At 40.2% G+C, this 16,245-nt stretch overlaps 1 long non-coding RNA gene across 1 annotated transcript in view; it reads left to right on the top strand.

The window, feature by feature from the left end:
• LOC106726384 overlaps positions 1-1,157 on the top strand; it is a 2,126-nt gene extending 969 nt beyond the window's left edge. The window contains exon 2 of the long non-coding RNA XR_001362451.1: positions 1,074-1,157. This is a non-coding gene — a long non-coding RNA (uncharacterized LOC106726384). The remainder of the gene's footprint in view (positions 1-1,073) is intronic.
• Positions 1,158-16,245: the final 15,088 nt, after the last annotated feature.

Here is a 16,245-nt window from a genome sequence, read left to right as displayed (position 1 = left end):
GGAGGGCCAGTTAGGGGGCGATCAGGCCAGCAGGCAGAGGCGGTTTGGGTGATCAGGCAGGCACACAGTGGTTAGGAGCCAGTGGCCCTGGATTGTGAGAGGGATGTCCAACTGCCAGTTTAGGCCTGACCCCACAGGGACATCTCCCAAGGGGTCCAGGATTGGAGAGGGTGCAGGCCAGGCTGAGGGACACCCCCCCCATGCACAAATTTTGTGCACTGGGCCTCTAGTCTTATATAAGAAAAGACTAATATGCTAATTGTCTGGTTGTCTAGTGATCGGTCAACCAATCAAAGCGTAATATGCTAATGATATGCTGAAGCTACTCAACTGCTCGCTATGATGTGTACTGACCACCAGGGGGAAGAAAGGTGACTGGTCGACCAGTAGCCATGACGTGCACTGACCACCAGGGGGCAGATGCTCTGACTGGTAGGTTAGCTTGCTGCTGGGGTCCGGCTGATCGAGATTGAGTGAGATGGGCCGGACATGCCCTGGAGCCCTCCCGCAGTCTCTGCCCAGCCCAATCGTGCAGCAGTGGGGTCCCTTGGCCTGGCCTGTGCCCTCTTGCAATCCAGGACCCCTTGGGGGATGTTGGAGAGCCAGTTTTGGCCCCATCCCACAGGCCACTCCCCTCGGGAGGGCGCCAGATGTAGGGCTTATGGTTGGTGAGCACTGCTGTGGCAGCACAAGCCTCTCCCAATCTGGACTGATTGGGTGCGAGCCCACAGCAGGCTGGTTGGGTGCGAGCCCATGGCAGACACAGTGGGGCCAGGATGAGCGGGAGCAGCAGGTAGGAGCTGCAGGCAACGTTCAACTCTGGGTTTTGGCCCTATCCCCTCAGGCCACCCAGAGGGGCCCCACCCATGCATGAATTCACGCACAGGGCCTCTAGTTTTTCAGAAAAGCTCTCAGCAAAGTGGGGATGGAGGGATCATACCTCAACATAATAAAGGCCATATTTGACAAAACTACAGCCAACATCATACTTAATGGGCAAAAACTAAAACCATTGAACAGGAATAAGGCAAGGAAGTCTGCTTTCACCACTCTTATTCAAAAGAATACTGAAGGTCCTAGCCACAGCAAACCAACAAGAAGAAAACATAAAAGGCATCCAAATTGGAAAGGAGGAAATAAAACTCTCATTATTCACAGATGACGTGATATTTTACATAGAAAACCCTAAAGACTACAAAAAACTACTATATTTTAATAAATGAATTTAGCAATGTAAAAGGATACCAAATTAACACCCAGAAATTGATGACATTTTTATATACCAATAATGAATTCTCAAAAAGAGAAACCAAACAATCCCATTTATAATTGCAACAAAAAATTAAGATATCCTATATAATTAAAGCCCAGAGACCAAAATGGTGGAAGGACCAGAACAACCAGAGACCAGAACAACAGGGAGCCCTAGCCCCAGCTGGCCACACCCCCCAACAGGGACCCCCACCCCAATTGGGGGTGTGGCCAGCCTGCAAACCCGCCATGGTCCCTCATCCCAGCCAGCCCCACCCACCAGTGGGGACTCCCACCCCGATCCAGGGCCCCCATCAGGCCAGTCCAGCCAGCCCCCACCCGTGCACTAGGCTTCTATCCTATATAATAAAAGGGTAATATGCAAATTGACCCTAATGGCAGAATGACCAGAACAATTGCTTGACCAGTCACTATGAGGTGCACTGACCACCCCTCGGTCCCTTTCCCCAGCTGGCAGATTCCAATCGCCCGATGGCAAATGGGGACCGGGGGTGGATGGCAGGGGACACAGGTGGTTCCAGGTCAAGGTGCCCGCCCCATCTGTTGCACCACACACAGAGGGAAACCCGTGGCAGGGGCAGGGCTGGTGAGCATGCGGGAATGGTCAACATCTTGGTCCCTTCCCCCAGCCATCAGGCTCCGATCACCTGATGGCAAACGGAGAACCAAAGTGGGTGGCAGAGGGGGGCAAGGCCCTGATCGCAGGTTAGGCCTAGGGACCATACTCATGCACAAATTTCATGCGCCGGGCCTCTAGTTTAGGAATAAACTTAACCAAGATGGTAAAAAGACTTGTACTTAGAACACTACAGGATGTTGGAAAAAGAGATAGAGGAAGCTATAATCAAGTAGAAGAATATACTATGTTCATGGACTGGTAGAATTAACATCATTAAATGTCCATACTATCCAAACCAACCTATAGATTCAATGCAATCCCTATAAAAATACCAATGGCATATTTCACAGATCTAGAACAAATACTCCAACAATTTATATGAACAAGAAGAGACCCTGAATAGCTGCAGCAATCTTGATAAAGAAGAACAAATTTGAAGGAATCACAATACCAGATATCAAGTCATACTACAAAGTCACTGTACTCAAAACAGGCTGGTACAGGCACAAGAACAGGCATCTAGATCAATAGAACAGAACAGAGAACCCAGAAATAGACCCAAGCCATTACACTCTATTAATATTTGACAAAGGAGTCAAGAGCATACAATGGAATCAAAACAGTCTCTTTAATAAATGGTATTGGGGAAACTGGACAGATACCTGCAAAAAAATGAAACTAGACCACCAACTTACACCATACACAAAAGTAAACTCAAAATGAATAGAACACTTGAATGTAAGACGGGAAACCATAAAAATCTTAGAAGAAGCCATAGGAAGCAAAATAGCAGACATTTTTGGTAGCAATATCTTTACTGATTCAGCTTCTAGGGCAATGGAAACTAAGGGGAAAATAAATAAATGGGACTACATCAAAATAAAAAGCTTCTCACAGCAAAAGAAATCATCAACAAAACAACAAGAAAGCCCACTGCATGGGAGAATGTATTTTCCAATGTTATATAGAAAACTGGGGAACATCTACACGGAATACTACTACTCTGCTGTGTAAAAAAGAAGGAATTCTTACCATTTGCAACAGCATGGATGGAACTGGAGAGCATTATGCTAAGTGAAATAAGCCAGTCAGAGAAAGATAAATATCACATGATCTCACTCATTTGTGGAATATAATGAACAACATAAACTGATGAACAAAAATAGAACCAGAGACATACAAGCATTGAACAGACTGTCCAACCAATCAGGGAAGGCGGGGCTGAGGGGATAAGAGATCAACCAAAGAACTTGTATGCATGCATATGAGCATAACCAATGGACACAAAAAATAGGAGGGTGAGGGCATGTGCTGGGGGGCGTGGCCAGGGTAAGGTCAATGAGGAGAAAAGGAGAATCATGTAATACTTAAACAATAAAGAATTTAAATAAAAAGAATTAGAAGAATGTTAACTAATAATGGGAGTAATCATAGACTCAGAATGTCATCAGTTTTAGCACCCTGATAAAATAATGAAAAGCTTATGAAATTTTGTGTAATGCAGTATCAGCTAATAGCTGATTTCAATGATCAATCCTAAAATCATTAAAAGAGAGAAAACTAGACATTATATACTTTATATGGTGAGATAATAAAAAAGGTTAAAATAATGCCTATTAAGTATTGTTAACAAACAAAGCCAATATTGCCTGAATCTGACAATATTTTTATATTAAAATCTGTTTACAAGCAATGTAAGAGATAGAGGGCATGCTTGTTTTTAATACCACAGGGCTGTATTAATAAAATACAGAATGTCAGGAACTCTATGAGAGAGAGAGAAAAAACAAACAAAAAAACATAACTACTTCAACAAATAAACTGCAAGAAAATAGAAAGTGGAACAGAAAACTTTTAAACTAAAAGAGATTTAAGAGACATGTAAAACAAATACAGTGTTTGGATGGATTTGTTTGGATTTGGATTTTAACAAATAACTACTAAAAAAATCGAAAACATTTGGGGAAATTTGCACATCTATTGTACATTTAATTAATTTTCTTTTAGCTGTAATAATGTATTGAAATTTTTCACAGAAATGATTATTTTGCTTAGAGATACATACTGAAAATTTTGTAGATAAATTTATATGATGGATGGAATTTGCTTAAAAATAATCCAAGGAGGGAAAGGGTGAAACTATAGGCTTTCTGAGCCTGATATCAAAGGCAGAACCCTTTGATAGATTTGGCATTCTTGTCTGTGACACCATTAGCAAACTTAGCACTGGTTTATGCCAATTCAGTTCAGGACGTCCATTAATAATAGGAACTTCAATAGTTAAATAGTGTTATTTGATCTTAGCGTCTATGATAAAAACAGAAGGTAAGCTTCTGATATTTTGCCACACTATAATAAATTGAAAATCTATAAAAATCCGATTGTTTTGAGATAAATGTATGTATGCCTTCTTGCTATACTGCCTTTTCCCCTCTTCTGTATTACATAATGCTTTTTCCCTGATATTTCATTGTAGATCTGGAATGTAATACAGAATTATGTAGGCTACGGCCTCAGAATATAGCACAGGGAACAATGTGTTAGAAAATGAAAGTCAATGGGGGAAATACTAAATTTTAGCCCATTTACCAGAGTCAATCCTTTCCAAAGCTGTTATCATTTAGTCTCCCTGATGCAAGTCTATATTTAGTGAAATTAAAAAATAAAAACCAGGAAATAGCTGTCAATGTCTATTCTATCTTAAATCAGACTTAGTTAGCAGCTTGTATGTACCAATCGAGATAATAGCAGCAAGCAGTATTTGGCCTGGGGAAGGGAGGAGAGAAGAACACTAAAGCAGATGAGGGCAGTATATACCAAGGCTGACTTCAATCTGGCCACAGTACCAAATAAACACACGAAAAATAAAAATTTCAGTTTGGTCTCACAATGAAAATCATTCAGATATTTCAAAGTCTTCAAAATTTTCACTTGCAGGAAGATATTAGGTTTACTCAGGTATAAAAATATGACTCTATAGATAAGTCCACGAATCTATGGTTTCTTGAAATTTGTTTAGCTGTCATGTCATGTATCTAAATGACAGTTTTTATGACTAGAAATGTCTGTGCCCATCATTATCTTTTGAAGGCAGTGGAGCTTAGCAGGGTTTTACAAAGAAATAAAAGTCCTCTATTTGAAAATATAGATTTGTAAACCAAGAGAATGAACAGTGAGATGGCATTCAAGACACTTGGAATTTTTCCATAATTTTTGGCACTTACCAGCTAGCAGTATGATCTTGGACAAGTCACTTCACTTCTTGACCCCAGTGAACACATTCTTAAAATAAACCAGTTAAATTAGATGATTTTCATAGTGCTTTCAATTTATAAATTGTTCATTTAACAAATTCTTGTTAATTGGCCACTATAAGGGTACAGCATAGTAGCTAAGAACATGTTTCTGAAATCACACTACCTAGGTATCCCTCCTTTACTGGCTGAGTGTGTCAATGGACAAGCTTTTTTAACTTCTCTGTTCTTCAGTCACCTTATGTATAAAGTGGGGATAGTTTTAGCACCTAACTCATAGAGTTGTTGTTAGAATGAAAGGGAAATAGTGTATTTAAAGTATTTATTATTTTTTATTCTTTATTGTTTAAAGTATTACATATAGTATTACATATAGTATTTCCCCCGTTGACCTCTCCGTGGCCACCCCCACCCCCCAGCACAAGCCCTCACCCCCTAGCCTAGTCCCTAGTGTCTGTGTCCATTGGATATGCTTATATGCATGCACACAAGTCCTTTGGTTGATCTCTTACACTCCCTTCCCCTGCCTTCCCACTGAAATTTGGCAGTCTGTTTGATGCTCCTCTGTTTCTGTATCTATTTTTGTTCACCAGTTTATTTTGTCCTTTATATTCCACAAATGAGTGAGATCATGTGATATTTATCTTTAGCTGACTGGCTTATTTCACTTAGCATAATGCTCTCCCAGTCCATCCATGCTGTTGCAAATGGTAATAATTCCTTCTTTTTTACAGCAACGTAGTATTCCATTGTGTAGATGTACCACAGTTTTTTAATCCACTCATCTGCTGATGGACACTTAGGCTGTTTCCAAGTCTTAGCTATTATAAATTGTGCTGCTATGAACATAGGGGTGCATATGTCCTTTCTGATTGGTGTTTCTGGTTTCTTGGGATATATTTCTAGAAGTGAGATTACTGGGTCAAATGGCAGTTCCAATTTTTAATTTTCTGAGGAAACTCCATACTGTTTTCCACAGTGGCTGCACCAGTCTGCATTCTACCAGCAGTGCATGAGGGTTCCTTTTTCTACACATCCTTGCCAGTATTTCCTGTTTGTTAATTTGTTGATGATAGCCATTCTGACACTGGCATATTTCACAGACCTAGAACAAACTCTCCAAAAATTTATATGGAACAAAAAAAGACCCCTGAGAAATAAGAACAAAGTTGGAGGGATCACAATACCAGATATCAGCTATATTACAAAGCCATTGTTCTCAAAACTGCCTGGTACTGGCACAAGAACAGACATATAAACCAATGGAACAGAACAGAGAACCCAGAAATCAACCCAAGCCATTATGCTCAATTAATATTTGACAAAGGAGGCAAGAGCATACAATGGATTCAATAAATGGTGTTGGGAAAATTGGACAGAAACATGCAAAAAAAAATGAAACTAGATCATCAACTTACACCATACACACAAAAATAAACTCAAAATGGATAAAAGACTGTTTAGGTATTTATAACAGTGCCTAGAATTCAAGGAATGTTAGTTATTATTATTATTATTATTATTATTATTATTATCAGCTAAACATTGGAGATACAATGGTGAACCAGAATGAAATCGTTTTCGTTCTCAGGAACCATCTAGAAAAAAGGGAGAAAGACATGACAAACATGGATAAAGATATGACAGTAAAAGTACTTGCTGGGAAGAAACATAACAAGAAGCAACAGGGGTACCTTAATGTAACTTGTAGAAGAAGCTTAAAGTATGAAAAGAATAATAAATAAGGAGTAGCTAGCTAAGGAGGAATAGGTTCTAGGGAAAGGAAATGGCATGTACAAAGGCTGTGGGTCAGTAACTCCAATGGGCTAAGACATGGTATTTTCATGTAAATGTAATCCATAAAGCAATTACCATACATTCAAAATTTATAACTCTTTCTCTCTCTCTCTCTCTCTCTCTCTCTCTCTCTCTCTATCAAGACACATTATTAAGGGAGTAAAAATGTAAATGACTGAGTGGGAGAAGATATCTGTAGACATATATTTGTCTAAGACTCATGCAGAATATATAAAGGAAAGAATAGACAACCCAATAGAAAAATGAGTGAAAGACTTGACCAGCAGATACCTCATAAATAAGATATCTAAATGGCCAAGAATATACAAAAAAATGTTTAATTTCATTTGTCATTGGGACAACAAATTAAAATCACAATACAATACCACCACACATCCATGAGAATGGCTATTTTTTTAAAAAAAAAATCAAGGGTTTACAAGTTTGTGGAGAATCCTGGATTTTTATATTCTGCTGGTGGGAATGTAAATTTGTACAAACACTTGGGCAGTATCATTAAAGCTGAACATATGCATATTTTATTACCCTGTTATGATTCTCTGAGATATATACTCTGTGGACAGAAATGGGCCATGTGCTAACCTGACAAGCTCAGGGAAGGCCTGAATGGCGGCCATGCAAACTCAGAGACCTAAAGTAAACACAAAGCATGGTCTGAAATTAAGACTTTAATTAAAAGCTGTTTATGGTGGGTAGTCATGTCTTAGGCTGGTATCTTCCCTGACAAAGGTCAATATTTCCTTTAATGGAGCCTATTGTCTTTTTGCATCTATGATAACATATCTTTGGAATGTCAAAGTAATTGTCCTTTTCCTGGACTCCTCAAAGCACAGGCACCACTCTGCGGATACCATAAATCCTCTCATTGTTATTGAGTTAACTATTGACTGTTAACTATCCTACACCCACCTAAGTAAAAGAAGTGTGTGTCTATCATTTTACTTTTTATCCAATGCAAAAGGTTTTCCTGCTTTGCTTTCCCCTGCCTCCCTAATATATCACCAATGGAGTTTATGTAACCCACTTACATCTCCTCCTTTGATTGTAATGTATAAAAAAACTATGTGCAAAACTGCCATTCTCTGGAGCATTATCTCAATATGTTGAGATTTTCCTTCCTGGCAATTGTCAACAGTTTGGCTCAAATAAACTCACAAAAATTCTTTTTGGTTTGATTGTTTCTTATGTTAACAATTCAATAAAAATGTGGACATAAGTTCATCAAAAGACATATAGTAGAATGTTCCTAGCAACACTATGTATAATATTTCAAAAACTGAAAGTCTGAGTGTCCATCAACAATAGAACAGATAAATTAATCAATCCTGGTGAATTCACACAGTGGGATGCTATACAGCAATGACAATGAATGATCTACAACTAAACTAAAAATATGGATTCTCAGAAACATAATGCTGAGTGAAAAAATTCAGACACACAAAAATATGTGATTCCATAAAACTGGAAAAGTTATCCAATGCTATTAGAAATCAAGGTAAAGGTTACTCTGCAGGAACAAGTAATTACTTGAAGGGGATGCATGGGTGGCCACCTAAAAATCATACTTGAATCTTCCCATTTTAAAGTGGATTGACAATGTCTGCTAATTGGAAACAGAATTGACATTCTTTTTGTAAATCTTTTACAATTAAAAGAAGAGATGATCATAGCAATTCCAAGAATTGCATACATTTTCACTTCTCTTGCCCTTATGAATCTAGGATGATGATGTTTTCAAATCCAGAATCATAATTAAAAGTAATAAAAAGTTGAGAGACCACTGACCATGTGTGCAATTTGCAATAATGCAATTAATACATCAAGGTGGCAGCTGATATGTCAGGTGTTATAAATAATAGGTTGGGCATTTTCCTTATGAATATAATTTTATATTCCATATATCTGTTAATTGTATTCATTTATAAAAGCGTTAATGTTGGTGGCATTATCTTCCTTGTGACATTGAACTTGTTCCCTGGAATGAGTATCCACTACTTGGATTTTCTACCACTCATCTTGTTCCCACCTTCAGTGCACACTATGTACTCCCAATCCCAGTTCACCCAATCTCAGGTAGGGACAGTGGTCTCCTCATTCTCCATGGGATAAACGAATCATGCCAGATCTTTTTTACTTAACTTTGAGGAAATGGGTCTCTTGGAAAAGCTTTTGTAGTTCATAAATTTTCAGTAACATCAAGAGCCCAATGTAGTATACTGAATAATAATCATCCAAAAATATTAGGCCCTAATACTTGGAATATAAGGATCTTGACATAGAAATATTATCCTGATTATCCCTGATGGGGCCTAAATCCAATCACACATCTATCTATCTATCTATCTATCTATCTATCTATCTATCTATCTCTATATAATCTATCTATATCTATATCTATATCTATATCTATATCTAAAAACCTAAGCAACTGTTATAACTGAATGACCAGAACGACTGGTCGACCAGTTGCCATGGTGTGCACTGACCACCAGGAGGCAGACACTCAATGTAGGAGCTGCCCCGTGGTGGTCAGTGTGCTCCCACAGCCAACCTCCTGCAGCCCCTCCCCCTGGCAAGCCAAGGGATCCCACCCATGTACAAATTTGTGCACTGGGCCTCTAGTGTTTTTATAAGAATGAGACAGAGGTGAGAGAATGACAGACAAAAAATAGTAGACCCTGTGAAGACAGACAGAGATTAGAGTGATGTGACCACAAGGCAAGGAACACTAAGGAATATTGGCACCCACAAGAAGCTGGAATTGCTAAGGGACAGATACTCTCTTAGACTCTCTAGAACCACTAAGCACTACTGACAGGACACCACACCTTGATTTTAGACTAGTGAAACTAATTTGGACTTCTAGACTCCAATACTGTGAGGAAACAAATTCCTGTTGTTTTAAGCAACAATGTTAGTGGTAATTTCTTACAGTAACCACAGGAAACTAATATACCAATTCTCTCATAGAAGGAAAAATATATACATATATGACATATCTCTACTAATAAAAGGGTGATATGCTAATTAGCCCGGAATACCTTCCGGAGACCTTCTGGACATTCTTCCAGACAAAGCCATGGTGGCAGGGCCAAGGCAGATGCGCTTAGGGGTGATCAGGTCAGCAGGGGAGGGCAGTTGGAGGTAATCAGGCCAGCAGGGGGCCAGTTGGGGGCAAGTAGGCCAGCAGGGGAGGCAGTTGGGGGCAAGCAGGCTAGCAAGGGGGCAGTTGGGGGCAAGGAGGCTGGCAGGGGGGGCTTTTGTGGTTGAGCAGGCCAGCAGGGGGCGTCAGTTGTGGGCAAGCAGGCTGGCGGGAAAGGGGCAGTTGGGGGTGATCAGGTTGGCAGGCAGGTGAGCGGTTAGGAGCCAGCGGTCTCTGGGGGATCAGGCCTAAACTGGCAGTCAGACATCCCCCAAGGGGTTCCTAGATTGTAGAGGGTGCAGGCTGGGCTGAGGGACACCCCCTATGCCCAAATTTCATGTATTGGGCCACTAGTCTATAATAATAAAAGGATAATATGCTAATTAGACCCGATGTCCTTCCAGACAACCTTCCAGACAAAGCCGGGGCTGCAAGGGAAGCCCAGGTCCCAGGTGCCAGAGGGAAGCCAGTGCTGGCAGCCAGGGGAAGGAAGGACTACCTTTGCACAAATTTCATGCATTGTGCCTCTAGTAATAAATAAGTATGCATAAGAAAGAGACAGGGAGAAATTTAATATGGGTAGATATCGTTCCTTTGTACACTTTACAAGAGCTGTTAGCTGGACACAGAGATGAAGAGTTGCTACATACCACCCACCTCCCTGACTCTCAATGCCTTGTACCATGCCAGGTATGCACCCAAATTTGTTTGGGAGTAAATGAATGGTCAGAAACAGTATTGTGCACTTCTCTGACATCTTTAGGTACACTAATCTCTACACTGAAATTTCTAACATGGTAAAAGTTAAGACAGAAAGCAAAAAAACACACACCCTGCTAATTAAAGTGTGATCTGACAACCAGCAGCTTTGGCATCACTTGGGAGCTTATCAGAAATATAAAATCTCAGGCTCCACCTCAGATCCACTTAATCAGAATCTTCCTTTTAAGAAGATCCCTTGATGATTCCTTTGAATATTAACATTTGTGAAGCACATATCTCTGAGATGATCAAAGAAATCTGAACTGATTATTTGATAATATTATGAATTACGGTTAGCTGTTAGTTGTGATAATGACATTAGGTTAAAAGAGTCCTTTTAGATATAAATACTGAAATATTTATTGATGAAATTATGTTATACTAGAGGCCCAGCACACGAAATCCTGCATGGGTAGGGTGCCTAGGCCTAGCCTGCAATCAGAGCCATCTTTCACCCACTCGCCAGTCCTCAGTCCAGCCCCACCACTGCCACCCACCCCAGTTCCTCTGGCGATCAAAAGAATAGCCACTCTGCCTTAGGTGCCTTGTGCCATCAAAGGGCACCTGGCCCTTTGCTCCCTTTAAAGAAGTAAAATACATGCCCTCTCTCTGCCCCTGTCTCTTCTCTCTCTTGTGAATCCTTTCACAGCCGGTGTCACCAGCCAAAACCCTAACAATGATGTGGGAAACTCAACTGGGAAGGGTTATGCCTGTGGGAGGAGGTGCAGGGAATCATGGCTTCCCCCTTGCTCCTGCACCACCCTCCCTCCCTTTCACCCTCCCTCCTTCCTTCCCTCTGTCCCTGCACTGGCCCAGCCACCTGGCTCGGCCCCTCCCCCATTGCAGAGCCACTCAACTCAGTCTCTGGCCCCGCCCATCCCGCAGGGAGGAGCATGCTCAGTTTCTTGCAGACCTGAAGCAGCTGTGGAATAGGGAGGTGATGGGCTCTTCCCCAGGAGGGTATTTGTGCTTTAAAGCTGATGCTCTCTGTCCACCTCCCAGCAGTGAAGGCTGAGGGTCGCTGCAGGCACTAAAGTCCTTGTTGAAGTCCCACTCCAGAGTCTCTCACAGCGGTGAGTCCGCATCCTGGGAGGCTGTGCAGTGGAGGTGCCACATTCCTTTCCGAAGAAACTGAGGATCCATTGGAGCCTGTGGACCCGGGGGAGGGACCAAGAGGTCTGCCTTCCACCCACTCGCCAGCCCCCAGTCCTGCCCCGCCACCACCCAGCCGGGTTCCCTGTGGTCCCTGTTGGCTATCCAGCAATGGAGCCTGCAGGCTAGGGGGAGGGACCCAGAGGTGGTCAATGCACCTCATAACAACTGGTCAATTGGTCGTTCTGGTCGTTATGCCATTATGGTCTCTGGCCTTTTATTATATAGGATGTGGGGTTTACTTCAAATCATTCTGGGAGTGGGGAATAGGAAGTAGATGGGAGTATACAAAGAACAAGTGTGACCATGAAATGATAAGTTATTGAAACTGAGTGATCTATATATGGAAGTTCATTATACTATTTTCTCTCTTTTTGGATATGTTTGAAATATTCCATAATAGAAAGTTTAACAATTTTTAGGTGCAGCATGAGTCATTTTCTCCTTCATAGATCTTATGTGTGTTCACTGAGATTCTTTCCTAATAGAAACTGTCCAATAACTGAACTAATTTAGATACAATTGATTCAGGAAAAAAATGCACTGTAACGATCTCATATTTCCCTCTACGTCTACTATAACCTGTTATCTGGGATGGAGAGTTTGGGAGCTGGAGAAAATAAAAATGACCTTGGAGAATGTCCTCATACAGTATGCTGGAGAATCATGCGGCTATTCTGGGTCTGGGTACAGAGCCTTTTCAATGCCCAAAACACGTAATCTGAGCAGACAGTCTTTCAGACACTGTGTACAACCAGAATGCTTGATTAGGGAGTGAAGAACTCTACCTGGATAATCTTCAAGGGATGGAGAGTATGGCTGAAGGACGAGGAACGGGATTTTCTGGTATCCCTTTAAGAGACAAGTGAGTGTGAAATCAACTTAGTAATAGCAAAAGCGATCCATTTTGATGGCATCACTTTAGCATTATCACAGAGCAAGTATTTGTTTTAGTGATAAATATCGTACATCTACCACTTCACAGGCAGGAGACTGAAAATGTGCGTCAGATATCTTATTTAGCTCCATTCCCCTCTTAGAGGTTTTCAAAGGTAATTACTATTCATCGATCTTACTTGTCTGCCTGTGTTGCTACTGTGGCAAAGCAGCTGCAGCAGCTCCTCCTGTGATGATTGGTCGCTGGGTGTGCTGAATTTCTATCCAATTGTAGCAACACTTTAAGCCTCCCTTAGGCTAGGCAACAATGCTGTCGTCATTACTGAAGCGTCAATGCATCTTCCAGTAATCACTGGAAAATTAATTCAATTAAAATCAGATTGCCTACAAGAAAAAAAAACAGATTTTATCACTAACCCACCTCATTTTCCTGAATACCTTAGGCTTATTGAGAAGGTATAAATATTACCATTTTTTAAAAGGATGCTCAATGCTTCTGTCTGCTCAGGGCTCTGTGTTCTTGATAAATAATCAAGTCACATTCAAGTTGGAAACCTAAAAAAACTGACTGATAAATTTGGTTAAACAACAGGATTGTGACAGAGTTTACTTCCATCCAGCTGCTTTCAGAGCCTAGGAGTGGGTGAGAGGTGAGGAACTTTTGATTTTCTATAGCAATGTAAATATACCACATACATCTTTCAATTAAATTGTATTCATTTTTGCAATCAAATTAATGAACTTGGCTTTGCAGCGTTTTGAATATGAAATCATTTTATCTCTGAAATGCACTACAGGTTTTCAGAACTACGGGTTTCAGAATTAAAGGTTTTGTGTTTTTTTAATTTTTATTAAGAATTAAAGGTTTTGTGTTTTTTTAAATATTTTTATTAATTTCAGAGAGGAAGGGAGAGGGAGAGATAGAAACATCAATGATGAGAGAGAATCATTGATCGGCTGCCTCCTTCACGCCCCCTACTGGGGATTGAACCCACAATCAGGGCATGTGCCCTTGACTGGAATCGAACCCAGGATGCTTCAGTCCGCAGGCCAACACTCTATTCACTGAGCCAAACTGGCTAGGGCAGAACTAAAGGTTTTAATCTTTGTGCTCAGTATATAGGAATTCCAAGTTCCAAGGAAATCTTTATTATACCAGTATTTAGTTAAGGACTGAGATCAATAACTGCATAAGGAGATCTGTAGATCCTAATACTGATGATGCCTGGCAAGATCCCAGACAGATCCTTCCTTTGCATTGTTAGAAGAGTCAGACTAAAGATAAATGAAATCTCTTGGACAGAGTTCTGCATTATCAATTGCTGATTGGTATCTGAAGGGGCAGATCCGGACAGTGATTTCAGTTAAGAATAATTTCAATTCTCTCCTCACTATCCTCAACTTTCTGATTCCCACAGCAAAAGTGTCAGGTAGATATTATCGTGCACATTTGACAAATCAGGAAATTAAAGCACAGAGACCAAATGACCAAAATGCCTTTGGAAACTTTTATTCTAATCCACTCTGTTGGTTGGTTATTCTCATATAATTTAGTCCACTCTTCTTCAAAATGAAGTATGTGTGCTCCTGATAATACACAAAGACTTTCCAAGGAGCCCACAGGCATAAGATGTTTAAAAAATCCTTTGCAAAATCTAAACTTTCATATGTATTATTTTCTGTTCTAATATTGATAATTTTCCAAGTCCACTTCATTTTTTACAGAAGAAAAGCATACCTCTTACTCATCCAGAATCTGAGTCATGGTGATTGTTTCAGAGCATACGACTTCCAAGGGATGCTACAATATGAAGGAAGCTTAAACAAACAAACAAACAAACAAACAAACATTTTGCTTAATTAAAGAAGCCTGGCACAAAATACTACGTATTGTATGATTACAATTACATACAATTTCCAAAAAAGTAAGTCTGCATAGGCAGAAAGCAGAACAGTGCTTTGGTGTCTAGTTGGACTATAATGTTTGGAAACAACTCTATTTGCAATCCTAATTTATAATTAATTTGTAATTCTTTGATTTCAACAAAATTAAAATGGGTTATGCATATATGTTCTTTGGCTAATCCTTTCACCTTCTTTCATTCAGTCCTCCTCTCCACACCCTGACAGCTGTCAGTTTGTTCCAAGTATCCATGCCTCAGTTTCTCTTTTGTTCATTTGTTTATTTTGTTCATTAGATTCCACATATAAGTGAGATGATATGATATTTGTCTTTCTCTGACTGGCTTATTTCACTCAGCATAATAATCTCTGGGTCTATCCATGCTGTCACAAAAGGTAAGATTTCCTTTTTTTCACAGCCATGTGGTATTCCACTGTGTAAATGGACCACAAGTTTTTTACTGATGGGCACTTGCCTGTTTCCAGATCTTGGCTATTGTAAATAATGCTGCTATGAACATCGGGGTGAATATATTGTTTCGAATTGGTGTTTCAAGATTCTTAGGGTATATTTCCAGATCTACTTGCATTCTTATCTATTGAGTAAGTTTCCTTTATTTACATTTATAAAAGCAACAAAAGAGATATAAATTTGACGATGAACTGTCTCTTTTTACTGATAATATCAATGTATATACATTAATTAAAAACATTACATTAGAACTGCATTTCAAATTCTATATTTAATAATTATTAACCAAAATTTATATATAACTTGTTTTGATCAATTTTCTATTAACAATAATGATAATAATTACTCAGTGTAGAAAAAATTGTTTAACCTAGAACCTTATAATGAGAGTATATATAAACAATAAAATGTCAACATAATTACATAATTTTGTAGCACAGAAGTATGATAGGATAATTTTTAAAAAGCCTTTCCAACATCCTATCTAATAAAAGAGAAACATGGTAATTAGCGTACGACCACTACCCTTCCCATTGGCTAATCAGGGCAATATGCAAATTAACTGCCAGCCAAGATGGCGGCCGGCAGCCAGGCAGCTGGAAGCGAACATGAGGCTTGCTTGCTCCAGTGAAGGAGGACTCCAACGTTCCCCGCCTGCGCTACCGGCCTCTGAGCTGGCAATTTGAAACATTGTAACAAATATAGAAGCTAAACAAAACCCCAGAAATCAGCTTTCAGTCGGCCCTGATCTCAGAGCTGGAGATGATACAGTGTTTCGATTATAGAACCGAAACAAACCAGATACCTGCTTTCAGCAGCTGAGGCCTTGGCCCAGAATAAAAAAAAAGAAGAAAAAAAGGAGCGGTTGGAAGCTTCAGTCACCCACCAGCCTGAAAACAGCCCTCAGCCCCTCACCCAGACTGGCCAGGCACCCCAGTGGGGACCCCCACCCTGA

This window comes from Myotis brandtii, unplaced genomic scaffold, assembly GCF_000412655.1.
Source record: "Myotis brandtii unplaced genomic scaffold, ASM41265v1 scaffold259, whole genome shotgun sequence".
Lineage (NCBI taxonomy): Eukaryota > Metazoa > Chordata > Mammalia > Chiroptera > Vespertilionidae > Myotis > Myotis brandtii.
This window is presented reverse-complemented; position numbering and strand designations above follow the sequence as displayed.